This window comes from Panthera onca, chromosome F1, assembly GCF_046562875.1.
Source record: "Panthera onca isolate mPanOnc1 chromosome F1, mPanOnc1 haplotype 2, whole genome shotgun sequence".
Classification (NCBI taxonomy): Eukaryota; Metazoa; Chordata; class Mammalia; order Carnivora; family Felidae; genus Panthera; species Panthera onca.
The window spans coordinates 8,744,888-8,762,514 of NC_138355.1; positions in this window are offsets into that span (position 1 = coordinate 8,744,888).

The window sequence follows — 17,627 nt, forward strand, 5'->3', positions numbered from 1 at the left end:
TTAGAATGGCTATTACCAAAAAGACATGGAATAGACGCTGATGAGGATGTGGACAGAAGGGGACCCTCGTACAACTAACTGTTGGTGGGGTTGTAGCTTGGTGTAGTCACTATGGAATATGGTATGCAGGTTCCTCAAAAGGTCAAAAATAGAGCTACCATGTGATTCAATAATTCCACTTCTGGGTATAACCAGAGGAAGTCAAATAATTATCTGTAAGAGATCTTTGCACCCCCGTGTTCATTGCATCATTGTTTACAATAGCCAAGGCATGGAAATAACCTAAGTGTCCATCAGTGGATGAATGGAAAAAGAAATGTGGTATATGTACACAATGGAATATTATTCAGCCATAAAACCAAAGAAAACCCTGCTGTTTGTGACCACAAGGATGAACCTTGAGGACATTATCCTAACTGAGATAAGAATCTAAAACAACAACAAATCAGACACCTAGAAACAGAGAGCATATTGGTGGGTGTCATAACGTGTGGGTCAGGGTGGGGGTGAAGATGGTCAAAGGGTACAAACTTTTAGTTGTCAGGTGAATAAGTTCTGGAGCTGTAATATGCAGCATGGTGACTATAGTTAACAATACTGTCTTGTATAGTTGAAAGCTGTTCTCTTAAGAGAGTAGATCTTAAACGTTTTTGCCACACCAAAAAAAACCAAATTGTGATGCGCTAACTAATCTATTGTAGTAATTGTTTCACAATATGTACATATATGAAAAGATTACACTGTATACCTTAAATTCACCTAATGTTTAATAAAGTCAATCAGATCTCCAAATTAAAAAAAAAAAAAAAAGGTGTACACAACATTATATGTCAATTACATTGCAATAAAGCTAGAAAGAAATGTACTTCCCTGGAATTTCTGAACTAAAATTTTAAAACAACCTAGATTCAAGACTATTTGTGTCTTAAAAGCTGAATAAAGTAATTGGTATTAACTTAATATTCAATCACGCAGACTAAAGCAAGAGGTCACCTAGGTAATAAAAAGGTGAAATACTTAAGAAAAAAATCATATGAGTAAGAAAATGATCATCTCAGTGAGACTTGACCCTTATCTTCAAGGTATTCACCACAAAAAGGAACAAGTTGATAAATCACTGATAATTGCTTTCTCAGTTTGAATGTTCCTGTACTTGTAGAGACTTCAGAGGCTTAAAAATTAATGCTTAATTTATTAAAATTAAAAATTCACAAGTTCAAAAACCTCATTTTCAGGTTGAACCTTAAGCTTTTATGTTCAACTTACAAATCGTTTTATTCTATTTATACATTCCTTATATTTTTACAACCACTTTTAAGAAAACTGTCACTACTTAATTGAATTCTCTTAAATAATTTAAACTGTGTTTATTAAAATGATGTAGTCGTTTCTTCTTTAAATGCTTCAATTGTGTGATTAATAAACAAAAAATTTTTAAGTACCTGCATTGCTCCTTTGAATCTAATAAAAGGAAACTTGCACGCAAGATGAATCTGAAGCTCTTAAAACTGCTTTCCTATTGTTTACAACCTTGGTAATACTCTCTTAGACTTTTTAATTTAGACTCATAAGTCAACCCAATTAATGTCATATTTTAAGTAGAAATGTGAAATTAGAATTACATTCTGTTACATGTTGAAACGTGCCTATTTCTCTTAAACATTCTAAATATTCAATAGAGCAGGTATACACATGTATTTTCCAAATTTAGCTAAAACCTTAACATGTTTGTTTGATTTATTTTGATATTTAACTACTTAATTCTATATCTTCCCAGGGTGAAAACAAACAAACAAACTTACCTTCTAAAGAAACTTTGTTACCCCCATTCAAGCAAATATATTGCAGTTGCCTAAAGACCTAGAGATACCCCCTCATCAGATCATGGGACTTGATTCTTTCCGCCATCATGATGAGACGAAACAAGATCTCTCTGTGTCGCTATAAAAGGTAGTCCAAAACTTGATAAAGGGACTGTACTCTTGTCCATGTCCCAAGACTTAAATTCTGCCATTACTTAATTTTCTGTTCACTTCCTGAAATCTGCAATTCCCACCAAGATGGAACTAATTTTGCCCACTGCCTCAACTGGATTTGTGTTTCTCTGACTCTTTTGAAGGAAGTGAATATTATCGGAATAGATCCTGAATTTCTCCCCAGTCTTTGCGTGCTTGATTCTGCATACGATCAAAACCATGCTGATGTCTGCAATGTGATGCTGTGCATGAGGGCTACCTAGCTCAGCCTGCTAAATAGGACCTAGCAAAGTAAGAGTGAAAATACTCTGGTTAAATCCATGTTTGGGAGAGAACATCCTGGTACCAACAGGGATAATTTATTTGACAAGACTGAAGGCAGGGAGGTGGTTGCAGAAGTCCTGGTGAGTGATGATATTAGGCAGTGAGAAATTATTCACAAAGGCGGGAGACAAATACATACACGTTTAAGAGATAAAATTAGCAAGATGGGGATAGATTGGAGGGTAAGGGAGAGGAGTTGATGTTTTCCAAAATCCAGTGTTTATAGTAACTGGCAAAGTTACTATATGACATTCTTAGTGGTTTTTTTTAATCATAAGCTTCAGAAATGGTTGGGTTTGGGCTGAATTTTTAAACAAGTATCTGTAGGTAGATATTCCATGTGGTTGCTTGAAATGAGAAAAGGAATTTCTGAATGACTGCGGTATTAGGTAGGAGGACCAAGCTGTCATTTTTTCATGAACATTCAAGAGCCAGACATGTACTGTCACTCCTTCTGAATGTTATATTCTTTAACTTAATGGTCACTTCCTCAGGAGGGACTTTCCTATTGTCAGACTCAATAAAGCTGCCCTTTCATATTTTCACAGGCCTCTTTTTGTCTTTTTTGAATCATAGTTCAAAATTTATAACTAGATAATTACTGATGTGATTGCTTGAACAATGTCTCTCCCAATGGGTGAGGGCTAGGACCAAGTCTGTCTATTTTATTCTCTGATTAAACCCCAGCACCTAGCATGATGTCCAGCAGTTAAAAGCTTCTCAACATCTATTTGTTGAATGAATGAACAGATCAATGAAGGAAAAGCTGTATGAATGAATGAATGAATGAATGAATGAATGAATATGATGGACAACACAGGCCCCTGAAGGTAAAGACAATCCAATATGTTCCTTACAATGGTACCCAGGATTTTTCTCAGCCATGTGTGGAGCTTGGAAAAACAGAATGTAAGAGCAATTAAAAGCATTGGCCTGTGTCAGACATGACAAACACTCAGTGCTTTACCACATATGAGCTGGGTGACCTTAAACAATTCACCTGACCCTTAATACTTCGGTTTTCTCATTTGTAAAATGGGAATAATTATGATATGGTGTATGTGTATGTAGTTTTATTTCAAAGAGTAGAGGATTATATATAAAATATTTTTAAGCAAAGCCAAAGTCTCAAAATCAGCCATGGGGTATTCACCCCTATTTTACTTTGCCTTATATTTAAACACATAGAACCTTCTAGAACATAGGCAAGGGTGTCATTTTAAAGGCTGTAAATGGAAGGAGATTGGAGAAGGCAGTCTTTACACTTGAGAACGTAGGCAACTCTTAAATCATTATGTGCAGTTCTCAAACGCAACCAGAAGAAAAATAATTCCTTTATGGATTACATTAACAAAATGATTGAAAGTAATACTACATTAGAAACATTTAAAATAAGTTTTTTTAGTGTTTATTTTTGAGAGATAGAGAGAGAAAGAGACAGAGTGTGAGCAGGGAGGGGCAGAGAGAGAGGGAGACACAGAATCCAAAGCAGACTTCAAGCTCTGAGCTGTCAGCACGGAGCCTGATGTGAGGCTCGAACCCACGAACCACGAGATCATGACCTGAGCTGAAGTTGGCCACTTAACCAACTGACTGAGCCCCCAGGCACCCCACTCCATTAGAAACATTTTAAGTAATATTATAACATAGGGCCCATAAGTAATTTAACCTCAGTATTTCATGTAGACATTTGCCACATGCACCCAGCATAATAACTACTTTGGGTATTACATTTGAAAAGTAACAATTGTAGAAGAAAAGTTTTTATCATTGGGGAATTCTGACATCCAGCCTCACATGAAGGGTGGCTTCTCAAATTTATTGCTGAGTTTATGATATCTGATTTATAGTCACATTTTTTTTTAGACATTTATTTTTTTTTAACGTTTATTTATTTTTGAGACAGAGAGAGACAGAGCATGAACGGGGGAGGGTCACAGAGAGAAGGAGACACAGAATCTGAAACAGGCTCCAGGCTCTGAGCTGTCAGCACAGACCCCGACGTGGGGCTCAAACTCACGGACCGCGAGATCATGACCTGAGCCGAAGTTGGCCGCTCAACCGACTGAGCCACCCAGGCGCCCCTAGTCACATTTTTAAAAATACAAACTGTAGACATGTTTGATATCACCAGGGACTCCTGACTCCTACCTGAGACTAAATGTGGCCTCTCAAGTTTATTGCCAGATTTAGATTTTATGGCCTTCTGATTTATAGTAACTGGCAAAGTTACTATATGACATTCTTAGTGGTTTTTTTTAATCATAATCATCTTTGAATGTTCATTTACAATCATGTTAATATTGTGCTTTAGTACTTTTGTGCTTCTGAAAATGTTATGGCCTGCAGAAAAGAATCTATGGGCCATCTGCTCTGCCAGTAATCCCTGGTTTCCTAAAGCAACTGATCTCATCAGAATTTATTCACATGGTACCATTACTTCTCATAAGACAGTAATGAGGGGCTGTTTTTTAAATTAAGTAGATATAAGCAAATGACTAATTCCATGAAACATGTTCCAACATTATTACAAATATTAAGAGTAGATCAGAATCTAAAAATCAATGGCCACATGTGACCATCCACAGATCACACTCAGAGCCTCCAGGAAGCGAGAAGAGTTACTGGTGGGGGGCCAGGTAGCACAGTGTCACCCCCAACTTGGTACCTGTTGGATCCTATTCTCATTGCAGCTGGAACTGTCCACATGAAAGCAATTTCAGGGTGCGGGGGTGCGGACCAGGGACAGACGCTTCTCAATGTGAAAGTTCTGGCTTGCATGTATTCTATGTAGAGGACATACTTTTTCAGGCCGAGGTGCCGATTAAAACCCATAGCCTGGGGCGCCTGGGTGGCTCGGTCGGTTAAGCGGCCAACTTCGGCTCAGGTCATGATCTCGCGGTCCGTGAGTTCAAGCCCCGCGTCGGGCTCTGTGCTGACAGCTCAGAGCCTGGAGCCTGTTTCGGATTCTGTGTCTCCCTCTCTCTGACCCTCCCCCGTTCATGCTCTGTCTCTCTCTGTCTCAAAAATAAATAAATGTTAAAAAAAAAAAAATTTAAAACCCATAGCCAAAGCCACTTGCCTGGTGGAAAGGCAAACAGAACCCAGAATTCTTAATGTTCCCTCACTCACTGTATCAGCAGTAAAAAGGAGAAAGGGGCCTATGTGCCATTTTCCCAGAAGTGTGGGCTTTCCAAGGATTCACGGTCATGCAACTGTCTTGCTTTAGCCATCCTACGGAAGAAGTGTTGGGTTTTGAAATGTCAGAACACTGGCCTCAATGAAGTGGACGTGGTCCCTGCTCACATGACACAGAATTGGGGGGTGCAGAGCTGTGAAGAGATTAATGTGGTCAGCTGGAATCCCTTCCTGGAGTCTTGAACTCTCTGGAGGAAATGAGCATGTCTGTAGATACTTTGATAATTCAGCCAAGCACAGAAAGTCCATGCACCATGCTGTGTCTATAAGGGAGGTGTGACTCCTGATCTCCCATTCCACTTCTGGAATCTGTCTCCATCCTTGAGGTTTCCCCATTGCCTTGAAGTTAAATGTGCAGTCCACACTCTCCCCACTCTTCTCCAGAAGAGAAGGGTGAATCAGCAGCGTATTCATGCTCCATCCACTGAGGCACCCAGCTGTCCATTTGTGTGGGCGTGTCTGGTAGATCAACAGCTAAGCAACAGGCCAGTAATTCAGTCTGTGGCATGTAGTCCCTGATGTGCTGACCCTAGGTCAGCCTCCTACAATTCCTTCTGCATCAGTGTCCACATCTGTAAAAGGAGAGGCAAGGCACGTGGCTGGTAAAGATTAGTAACGTGTCACTGTTGAACTGATGGATGGGAGGCCCTCAGAGCTGTCACCTGCCCCTTAGAGGATGTGGAGGGTTCCAGGATGTAAGCCCTTCTACTGTCTTCTTAGATCCCCCATATAAGTGCCCCATCCCATTTCTCCTCCATTCTTGGGCATCTCTGGCCTTATTGTAATTGCAATACATGCAATTACATGTCAGTGGCAGGCTGGCTTCACAGCAAGGAGGAAGCTGAAGACATGGAGATGGGAAGATGGAGACAGGCAGAAGATAAAGCTGTGCCCATGTTGGAGAGGCTCAACATCTGAGGGATGTGACAGGCTTTACAGGAGACAGACCTGGGTTCAAATGCCCCATGTGGCTGTGATGTTACTGCCCTACACCTGGTCGCTTTCCATCAATGAAATGAGAACGACAATAGTGCCTACATCAGAGCATGGCTGTGACAATGAAGCTCCCAGGGGTGTGCAGAGCTCTTAGCACCTGGTGGGCATCCGAGGTAACTAATAACTATCAGCAGTAACTAATTCGATCATCACTGTGCCCACCCCATGCTGCAGCTAAACATGGAGGATTTTCATTTCTTAGTTACCATCCTACCTTTTTCTGTAGGCCCCTCATGGCCTAACCTGGGAATCGAGATCTAGCCGGGAAAAAGAAACCTGTATTTATTTATTGTACATTATTTATGCACTTTGGGAATTCACCTACCTTCCCAGGGATCCAGTGTGGCCTGTTCACAATAAAGCATTAGCTCTTGGTCTTCTGTGGGAGCTGATTTCCTCCGAAGAAGAGGCACTGAGGGTAGCCAACAGCCGGGCATAAATTCAGAGGTGCTATGGAAGGCATGTGCCTGGAAGAGCCCTACGAGGGAGACTACCCATTGCCTGACATTATGGACGCTTGTCCGGTACCTTCTTTGAGTTGTCCACTTATTTTTTTTAAAAAATATTTATTTATTTATTTAGAGAAAGAGAGAGAGAGAGAAAGTGGGGGTGGGGGTGAGGGCAGAGAGAGAGGGAGACAGAGAATCCTAAGCAGGCTTCCCACTGTCAGCACAGAGCCCAATGCAGGGTTTGAAATCACCAACTGTGAGATCAAGACCTGAGCTGAAACCAAGAGTCAACGCTTAACTGACTAGTCACCAGGTGCCCTTGGGTTGTCCACTTCTTAAAGAGTGGAGACCCTACCTCTTTGGGGGTTGAATGAGGCATGTATACGTAAGGTACTTAGCACAGTGACCTGCACGTAGTTCTCACAAAATCAAACCTGTTCACATGCTGCTTCTGGTTATGATGTTTACGACATTTACGATGTTCATATTCTTAAGGTCTGGCACTTAGGAGGCACTCAAAAACTTTTTGTCAAACTTTTTTTGAGTCTGTGGTGATCATTTATGGAGTCTATTCCGGTACTGCCTAAGTGATTTGACATTCTTGAGCCTACAAAGTAAAGAATAATGGAAAAAAAAACCTCTATTTTGTATGAAACTCCAGGAAATGTTGTGGTTAAATCTAGGGGGATGGTTTCCCATCATTCACAACTGAAAGGCAAACAAGCAGAGGAAATTCTCCCAACCTCCCCTAAGTTACCCAGTGTCCCAAACATCCAGATGCATTCATTCTCAGCAATGTGGAAGTTGAAAAGTTGTTTTGGTTTCCAATGACCACTGTTCTTTCGTATCCATTAATATTATGTTCAGCTATTTCAACCTTTCATTTTTCTCATAGGTCAAAGATTGCCATCATAGTAATAAAGGCGACTTTCGGGGCACCTGGGTGGCTCAGTCGGTTGGGCGTCCGACTTCGGCTCAGGTCACGATCTCACGGTCCGTGAGTTCGAGCCCCGCGTCGGGCTCTGGGCTGATGGCTCAGAGCCTGGAGCCTGCTTCTGATTCTGTGTGTCTCCCTCTCTCTCTGCCCTTCCCCCATTCATGCTGTGTCTCTCTCTGTCTCAAAAATAAATAAAACATTAAAAAAAATTAAAAAAAAAATAAAGGCGACTTTCACAAACATATTGCATGGAAGTAAATGAAGGAACTGATTGTCTAATATAGATGGGTTTCAATGTCCATTTTGTCAAATGAGAACCTCACAAGACACCAACTGTCCCACACCGTATTCAAGTCGTGACCAAATGATCCACATTTTCCCTTTCTTATCATCAGCCTGTAAACACGTTAAAAAAGATTTTAGTCTTATGGGACGCCTGGATGACTCGGTTGAGTGTCCGCCTCTTGATTTCGGCTCAGATTATGACCCCAGGGTTGTGGGATCGAGTCCCATGTTGGGCTCCACGCTGAGTGTGATTCTTTCTCTCTGCCACTCATGCTCTCTCTATCTCTCTCTCTTAAAAAAAAAAAAAGATTTTAGTCTTAGTTTTATGATTCATTTCCCCCCTAATGTTTATTGTGTGAATTACATTATCACTGAACAACAACAACAAAAAATTTAATTTAACAAGACCAGATGGAACTTAATACGTGCCAGGCACTGTTCTAGGCACTTTATATGTATTAATTCATGAGTCCTTTAACAACTCTGAGATGGTTACTATTATTATCAAGGTTTTGCAAAAGAGGGATCTGAGGCAGAGAGAGGTTAAAAAACTTGCCCAAGGATACACAACTATTAAAAAACAGAGGCAAGCTATATTTCTACCTATGCTACTATCCCTTGACACCAAAGATGGGCACTAAAATAATGGCTAGTGGTCAATGAAATGCACAGGTGGGCTAATACTGAATTTTTTGTGTCTATCAAAAATCATCAATTCCATATTTTTACATTTTCTAAATGGTCAGACACATTGGAATGACAATTTAGCTCATTAAATTTATTCCATATAACTTAACATATTGATGTAAACGGTTGAGAAAAGATTCAAATGTTTGGAAACAGTTTTGTTGGAAAGTATGCCCATTTTGGTTGGTGTATGCATTAAAAAAAAAGATTCCAGACGAAATCTAAGGAAGCTTGGTACCAGAGAAAAGTATAGTTGAATTTGCAGCTTTACTGCTAATCAGCCATAAGACCTTGGAGAATGTATTTGACCTTCCTGAGCCTCCATTTTTCTTCTGTGTACTGGATGTGATAACACTTAGCTTCAAATTGTACTCACGGTAGGAAAGAACATACCCACAGTGCCTAGAACAGTGTGTGGCTCATGGTATGAGATTAACACATGCTCATTTCATCTCCACCAATTTCCAGAGCTCTCAAGATTGGCATAGAGTAGATACCACCATGCTCAAAGCAAATTCCTCTTACTCAAAATTCTAGCACATGATGTCTTTTCTCTGAATGCCTTTGCAACAATTGTAAGAATTTGATTCTAATACACTAAAATTGTGAGTCATTTGTTCATGGGGTAATTAGAATATAAGGAAATAGAGTTTAGAAATTTAAAACAAAGATGCAAGAGTAGAGGTTTTGTAAGAAAATCTTAGGGAAAGAAAGGCAGCTAAGGAAAAGGAAACTAGGTTCTTTTTTTTTTTTAACGTTTATTTATTTTTGAGACAGAGAGAGACAGAGCATGAACGGGGGAGGGTCAGAGAGAGAGGGAGACACAGAATCTAAAACAGGCTCCAGGCTCTGAGCAGTCAGCACAGAGCCCGACACGGTGCTGGAACCCACATACCGCGAGATCGTGACCTAAGCCGAAGTCGGACGCTTAACTGACTGAGCCACCCAGGCGCCCCTGAAACTAGGTTCTTAAAGCTAGACTTTTTTGTTGGAAAGGAGAGAATTGAGCTGGGTCTATGAAGCTGTGAGGTTCTCATGGCCAGTGTTGTGACCTATATAACCAGATGCGTTGTGGCAAGTGGCATAAAGCCTTTTCCAATTTAATAATCCTAATTTCTATGAACGCTGCAAAACCTGGAGTGTGGGAATCAAAATGATAGAATTTAAAATATTTGGGAATTTGAATGAAGAATCAGATACAGAATTACAGATACAGCATCATTATTGTTTGCAGGATAACAAATGTTTGAAAAGGAAATCCTAGCAGACAGTGCCCTGGAGATAAAAATTAGTTTTATAGCCTTTATTATTACTAGCTTGAGCAACACAAACGTCATTAATGTTTATCATTCATTGCTATGCTATTTTATTTCAGGGGATATAAAAATATGTACAAAGCTATCCTAAGTTTAATCTGTAACCTCTGTCTCAATAAACCTGTTTTTCCTAGAAGATGTTGAGTTCCTCAGCTGTGTATTTTCTACCCTTCAAAGTAGGAAATCAACTCTTAACATTTGAAGAACAACCAAGCGTTACATCATATGGTTTGTATGTTGTATGCATTGTTGGAGCCTTGGAAGGCTTCTTTTTGATACTTCATTGATAAGTTTGATGGAAGCTTTGAAATTCTATGAATGAAGAGGGACACTGAATGACTTTTTCATCATTATTTTGGGTGCTCAGTAAATACTTGGTGAAAGAATGGTAGACTGTTATTTCTTTCTTTTGGTCACCAGAAATAGCTCAACATCATATTTTTTTAAGTAGGCTTTGAGCCCAGTGCAGAGCCCAGCGTGGAGCCTTAACTCACGACCCTGAGATCAAGACCTGAGCTGAGATCAAGAGTCAGACGCTTAACCGACTAAGCCACCCAGTGCCCCAAATAGTTCAACATCCTTAAATGACCAGGTATGCCCCGCCTGTCAGAGAATTCAAAGCCAAGCTCTATCCTTGGTTGGTATATTTTTTTCTTGACAGGATGTCTTGACCTAATCTTCCCCCTCTTCTTGGCTATTACTATGGGTTTTTTTCTTTTCTTCTTCTTCAATCCTTTGTTAATGGTTTGGGGCATTATTGTACTTATGCTTTTATTAAAAGTTGCTCAAATACCCCTCCCCCTTTTAAAGATGCTCATGGTACATAAGTAATTAAATAGCAATTTCAAACCCTAAAATAGATGAGCCTGGGAGACATTGTGTGGTTCAGGTCTTTGTATTTACTCATTCTGTTTCTTCCTTTTTTGAAAATGTTGGGTTTTAGGACACTTATGCAGGACTCATGCTCCACTATGCATTTATTTAGCTGACTGGACACATTTACATTCAGTGATTTTTGCTTGCACTTATAGTCCAGGTTTCTCAGTAGTGTTATTGACTATTTAAATGAATTCTTTGCGAATACACTTAGATATGCTTATATTTGCATTTAATATAGATGCAAATCATGGTTCCGAAGATTGCATTTTAGCCCGTGGTGGTTATAGACTCATAATGAATAGCAGTAATAGCATGAAAGAAAAATTTCTAAATTTATGTACAGGTAACAAATGCTGAAATCATAAATTAAAAGACAAGAAGCAACCAAAGTAGTCATCAAAGCTCTTTGCTTGCCTTCAGCCAAAATCCTAACCTATATTGGAATAAAGGGTATATCTAATAGAGTCATGAAGCCTTCTAGAACCAGTCCTGCATCTAACAATAGCAATTTCTAAACAGCTTAATTGAATTAAGGAGACGATTATTCACTTGGCAGGATGTGTGTGTGTAGGGGGGGAAGTTGTTGATCACAGGGCAGCCAGATTCAGGCACAATTGGCTGTTGCTATCAATTTAATTAGTAGTATAGATCTTGTCTCAAATAGTTCTTCATTCCAGTATTTGGTGTTGAAAGAAGTATCAATCATCCTTGGTCTATTTGGTTGAGTGCATCAGTTACTTCTCTGCTTTTCAAAGATCCTGTATCTTTTTCTCTCCCAGTCACTCACTTGGCGATGAGCTCCCACTATGGATGTAGCTAGGTGCTGGGGAAACAAGATGATGTAAAGCCTCAGAAGGTAGACATTCAAGGCCCTTTTGATGCACTTGAAGGAAATCTTACTTTGTCTCCAGAGAGATTTCCTTTATGGCTTCACTGATAATTTCAGGTTCTGTTTTGAAAATACGTGCACAACAACTTCTTAAAATGTTAGTGTCGGAATCCTGAGATTAAAAAAATTCGTTGTTTTACCCTCTGATTTTAAAGTTATTTTCTGAAATTCTTTGTGTTTCATTTCCCCAGATGGTCTTTCAACATGATGCAAGTAGCATTGGGACTTCTCGTTGGGGTCATCCCATAGTGCAGGATGGTCTCACAGCACCCTGAAGTGGCAAAGCCAGTCTAAACCATACCTACTGAGCCCACAAGCCCCTGTCTTTCACCTGTCTTTTAACCAATATATTAGCATCATAACTTTGGGTCTTAGAGGCTGAGAGGACATCAAAAGTTCCCTTTGAGGGGCATCCTGGCTGGTTCATTCAATGGAACATGCAACTCTTGACCTTGGGGTTGTGAGTTTGAGCCCCATGTTGGGTGTAGAGAGATGACTTAAAAATAAAATCTTAAAAAAAGAGTTCCCCTTTAAATGAGAAATCTATCAGACAGCAAGACTAGGACTGGGGCACAGGGAACAGGGAGAGGAAACTTGAAAAGAGGGGAAACAGAGGAACAGGAAAGGAGCCCAGGGTCTTCTGCAGCTCATACCTGGTCTATATTAGGTCCTCTCATCCACAAGAGGACAGAAGGAAATATGTGGTTTTCCCTCCCCTTTTTGCAAGGGAAAGTCTTCTCTTCTTGATTCTGATGAGGTGTTTAACGGTTGTCAGCACCCTTTTACGTGAATACCATCTGAAGACCTGCTATTTCATACCCTTTGCACATATAAGCATGAGACCAAAGAATGAACCTTCTTCTTGGGTGGTGAGCCGAGCCATTTTGTGTTCACGCTCAGGTCTCTGTGCGGCTAGTGGACTTTCTAGTAGCAGAAACAGACTGATGGGTGGGTCCTAGAGCCACAGGGACTGCTCTTTGAGATAATGAATCAATATCTGAATTGTTATAGTGTGCAGCCTCACCGATCCCTCAGTGAGACCAGGTAGAGAGCTTGCACTCCTGTTCTTTCCCAAAGGTGCCACCATAGCCTCTCGGGCACCTGGGAAATAATGCCCTACAGATAGCAGCCCGATCAAAGTTTTGGCTCCATAATTTCAGTGTTGTTAAGCAGACAGTTTCTCATATTCAATGATCCCAGCTAAGATGAACATAATAAAAATGATTGTATATACCTAGTGACTGATGAGAGAAATTTGCTTCAAAATAGAAGTTATGACTGGTAAGACAATCTATGTGTTTAAGCTACTCTGGAAATGTTATAATTTTGCTTTTTAAAGAATTTCTAATATGGGAGAATGTCTTCCATGTGAGAATGTATATCATGAGCCATGCACCTATGACTCCTTTCAATGTTTAAAGAATAAGCATAACATGGAAACGTGATATATGCAATCATATTAGTTCCTTAAACAGAGGGTATGTGGTCATTGAACACTCATTAGGAGCATAAAACATCCACGCAATCAATGATGATGATGATGATGGTCTCCTGTGGGTCAGGGGGCCAACTGGGCTCCAGTAGACAGCTCTCCGTCAGGGTCTCACGACTGTAACCAGACAACAGTGATATGGGTAAAAGACACCTCAAAGGCTTCCTCACATATGTGGCAGTTGATGCTGACTGTCAGCTGATATATTAGACATGCCTGTATTTTTTAAGTTTATTTATTTATTTTGAGACAGACAGAGACAGCATGAGTGGGAGAGGGGTAGACAGGGAGGGAGAGAGAATCCCAAGCAGGCTCCACACTGCCAGCGCGGAGCCCAACGTAGGGCTCAAACTCATAAAACTGTGAGATCATGATTTGGACTGAAACAAAGAGTCAGATGCTCAACCAACTGAGTCACCCAGGTGCCCCTTAAACATGACTTTTTAATCTGATGCTTTAACATTTGGGTCTTGCTGACCCTGGAGGGCCCACCCCTCCAAGGTCTGGCTAATTTCAAGAGATAACAAATGACTTTTCAGAGTCCATAACCCAACCACCTCTTTTTTTGGACTCCCACACTCTAGGCCACCATTCCTCTTCCTTAATCACCCCAGGTCCAGGTACCAGACAACTAGAGACAGCCCCTGAGCCCCAGAGCGCACTGAAATTGTTCCAACTAGCCAACCCTAAGCTTGCTTGCCCTACCTCACCCATTCCTTCTTGTGGAAAACACAACGAAGGGTCTTGCCCACACTTTCCCCTTTCTCTCTGCCTTTCCACTGACCCTGGTGCTTCCTCATGTTGTTCTGTGTGGGCGTGGCATGCCTCCCATTTATAGGTATCTGTGAATATAGAAACATTTTCTTTTATGACTCACTTTTGTTTCTGCAAATCTTACCATATCAGACTAAATCTTGGTCCTATTTGACCTTGGACCTCAGCCACTGGCTAGGTCATCTGCACGTGGCATCTCTATGTAGCAAAGGTTCCTCCCAGTATGACTGCCATGTTACAAGGGTGAGCATCACAATGGAGAGAAGCAGATCATCATTCTTTCTTTCTTTTTTTGTTTATTTGTTTTTTTGAGTGAGAGCAAGAGAGAGCTGGGGAAGGGCAGAGAGAGAGGGAGAGGGAACCCCAAGTAGGCTCCACACAGTCAGTGCAGAGCCCAATGCATGCTCGAACTCATGAACTGTGAGATCATGACCTGAGCCAAAGTCAATTGCTTAACCCACTAAGCCACCCAGGTGCCCACAAGATTGCCCTTCTAACTGAGCCTCAGGAGTCTCTCAGCTTCCCTTCTGTCACATTCTCTGTCAGAAACTGGTCCATAAGGCCAACCCACATTCAAGGAGAAGGGGATTGGATCCCACCTCTCAGTGGGGGCGATGTCAAAGAATTTGCTGCCATGTTTTAAAACCACCACAGATGGATTCTGCCCATGGTCTATTCGTGGGACCTTAAATAACCAATGAGCTCAGTTTGAATACATTTTGCTCAGTTCAGATGTTTCCATGTTTTTGTCATCCACCTTTCACTATTTCATTGTGGCCAGGTACGTATTCAAAAAATTATACTTCCTTTAAGCTTCTATGACCCCTTACACTGTGATCTTTAATGCCTTAAGGAGTATTAAATGATTTAAAATAATTAAAAATTATTTTAAGTTCATATTTGAAATTTTATTTTCATCTTCCTGTCAAGCCACTTTCTTAACACAATTTGGAGAAGAGCATTCACCTGGAGAAGTAATTGTGGGCCAAAATTAAAAACAAAACATAATTAAAAATTTTTTTAAAGTGAATCAATTTAACCCTTATAAAAATTAGGCTGTGTGGGAGGTGGAAAATGAACAGTAGATTTTAGCTGTAGTGCTGCTTAGAAGAATTTATGCTGCCCTAATCTATTGGTTGGCTTTATCTTCATTAGTTGATTTTAAGAGGATTTGAAGAAAATGGTAGAGAGACCTTTCAATCCCTGATGCTTAAGTAATAGCTCAAACTTCTTTTTTTTAATTTTTTTAATGTTTATTTATTTTTGAGAGACAGAGAGAAACACAGAGCATGAGAAGGGGAGGGGCAGAGAGAGAGATGGAGACACAGAATCCGAAGCAGGTTCCAGGCTCTGAGCCATCAACACAGAGACTGACGCAGGGCTCAACCTCATGAACTGTGAGATCATGACCTGAACTGAAGTCAGATGCTTAACTGAGCCTCTCAGGTGCCCTAATAGCTCAAAATTCTTAATGACTCTTTTAAAGATAGTAGATAAGAAGAGGAGTAGGCTGGTATGGGGTGGTTTGGTTTTATTGGCAAAAAAGACCATAGTGGCTGAATTTTCTTCAAGAAAGTATAATAAGGGCATTAGAAAGATTGACCTCAGCATGAACACGGCTGTCCAGAGAAGTCCTTAAAAAATAATCAACGTGAGATGAGTGTTAAGTTTGGAATGAAGGAGGACGGTCTAGACATAAAAGCACATAGATAAATCAATAAAACCAATGCAAGAAAGGATATGTTGCCTTAATAAAACCCTGCAAGGAGACAGCAACACTCTTCATGGAAACATGCATGAGACAAGGTGGAGAAAACTCATTCCCATTTGTGGATAGGTCTTGTGTGGAGAAGACATTGAAAGGCAGACCTTTTTAGTACCAGTTTGGTGCACAGTATAACAAAAAGATTATTTTTAAGTCTACAGATTCTGAAGGCTTCACCCCTTAGGGATTTTTTCAGATCATTGTGGAGGTAATGGCTCTCCCCTTTGTGACATGATGAAGTGAAATTACAAAAGGATCAACACTGTGTTTGATGGCACTGAAAAAGAAGGGGAAGTTTCCTAAGAAGTCAGTCTCCTAATCTCCAGGAAGGACCATTTACACACTCAGCTTGACCAGTGCCACCCTCTTCCTTGTAAAAGGCAGTAAGGTCCACTCATGTTGTCACAAATGGCAAGATCTCTTTCTTTTTTATGGATGAGTAATATTCCATTGTATATAGACACCACGTCTTCTTTATCCATCCATCTATCAATGGACACTTGGGTTGCATCCTTATCTTGGCAATTATAAATAAAGCTGCCATAAATATAGGGTGCATATAATTTAAAATTAGGTGTTTTTATTTTCTTTGGGTAAATACCCATAAGTGGAATTATCAGATCATATGGTATTTATATTTTTAATTTTCTGAGGAGCCTCCATACTGTTTTCCACAGTGGCTGCACCAGTCACACAATTCCCACCAACAGTACACAAGAGTTCCTTTTTTACCACATCCTCACCAACACTTGTTATTTCTTATGTTTTTTATGTTAGCCATTCTGAAAGGTGTGAGGTGATATCCCATGTTGGTTTTGATTTGCATGTCCCTGATGATCAGTGATGTTGAACATCTTTTCATGTATCTGTTGGCCATGTGTATGTCTTCTTTGGAAAAATGTCCACCCAGGTCCTCTGCCCATTTTTCAATCAGATTATCTATTTTCTTAGTGTTGAGTAAGTTCTTCATATATTTTGGATACTAACCCCTTACTGGATATATCATTTGAAAACATCTCCAATTCAATAGGTTGCCTTTTTGTTTTATTGATGATTTCCTTCACTGTGCAAAAGCTTTTTATTTTGGTGCAGTCCCAATAGATTAATTTTGCTTTTGTTTCTTTGCCAGAACAAATAATCCTAAAATTTGTATGAATAGCCAAAGCAATCTTGAAAAAGAAGAACAAAGCTGGAGGTATCACAATCCCAGATTTCAAGATATACTACAAAGCTGTAGTAATCAAAACTGTATAGCACTAGAACAAAAATGGACACACAAATCCATGGAACAGAATTGAAAGCCCAGAAATAAACCCACACATTTATAGCCATATAATCTATGACAAAAGAGGCAAGAATATACATTGGGAAGACAAAATAGTGTCTTTAACAAATGTTGTTGGGAAAACTGGACAGCAACGTGCAAAAGAATGAAACTAGACTACTTTCTTACAGCAAACACAAAATGCACTCAAAATGGATTTAAGACCTAAAACATGAGGCCCAAACCCATAAAACGCCCAGAAGAAAACATAGGCAGTAATTTCTTTGACATCAGCTGGAAAAACATTTTTCAAGAAAGTAACACTCTTTTTTATAAAAATGTTTTAATGATTATTCATTTTTTGAGAGACAAAGAGAGACAGAGCATGAGTGGGGG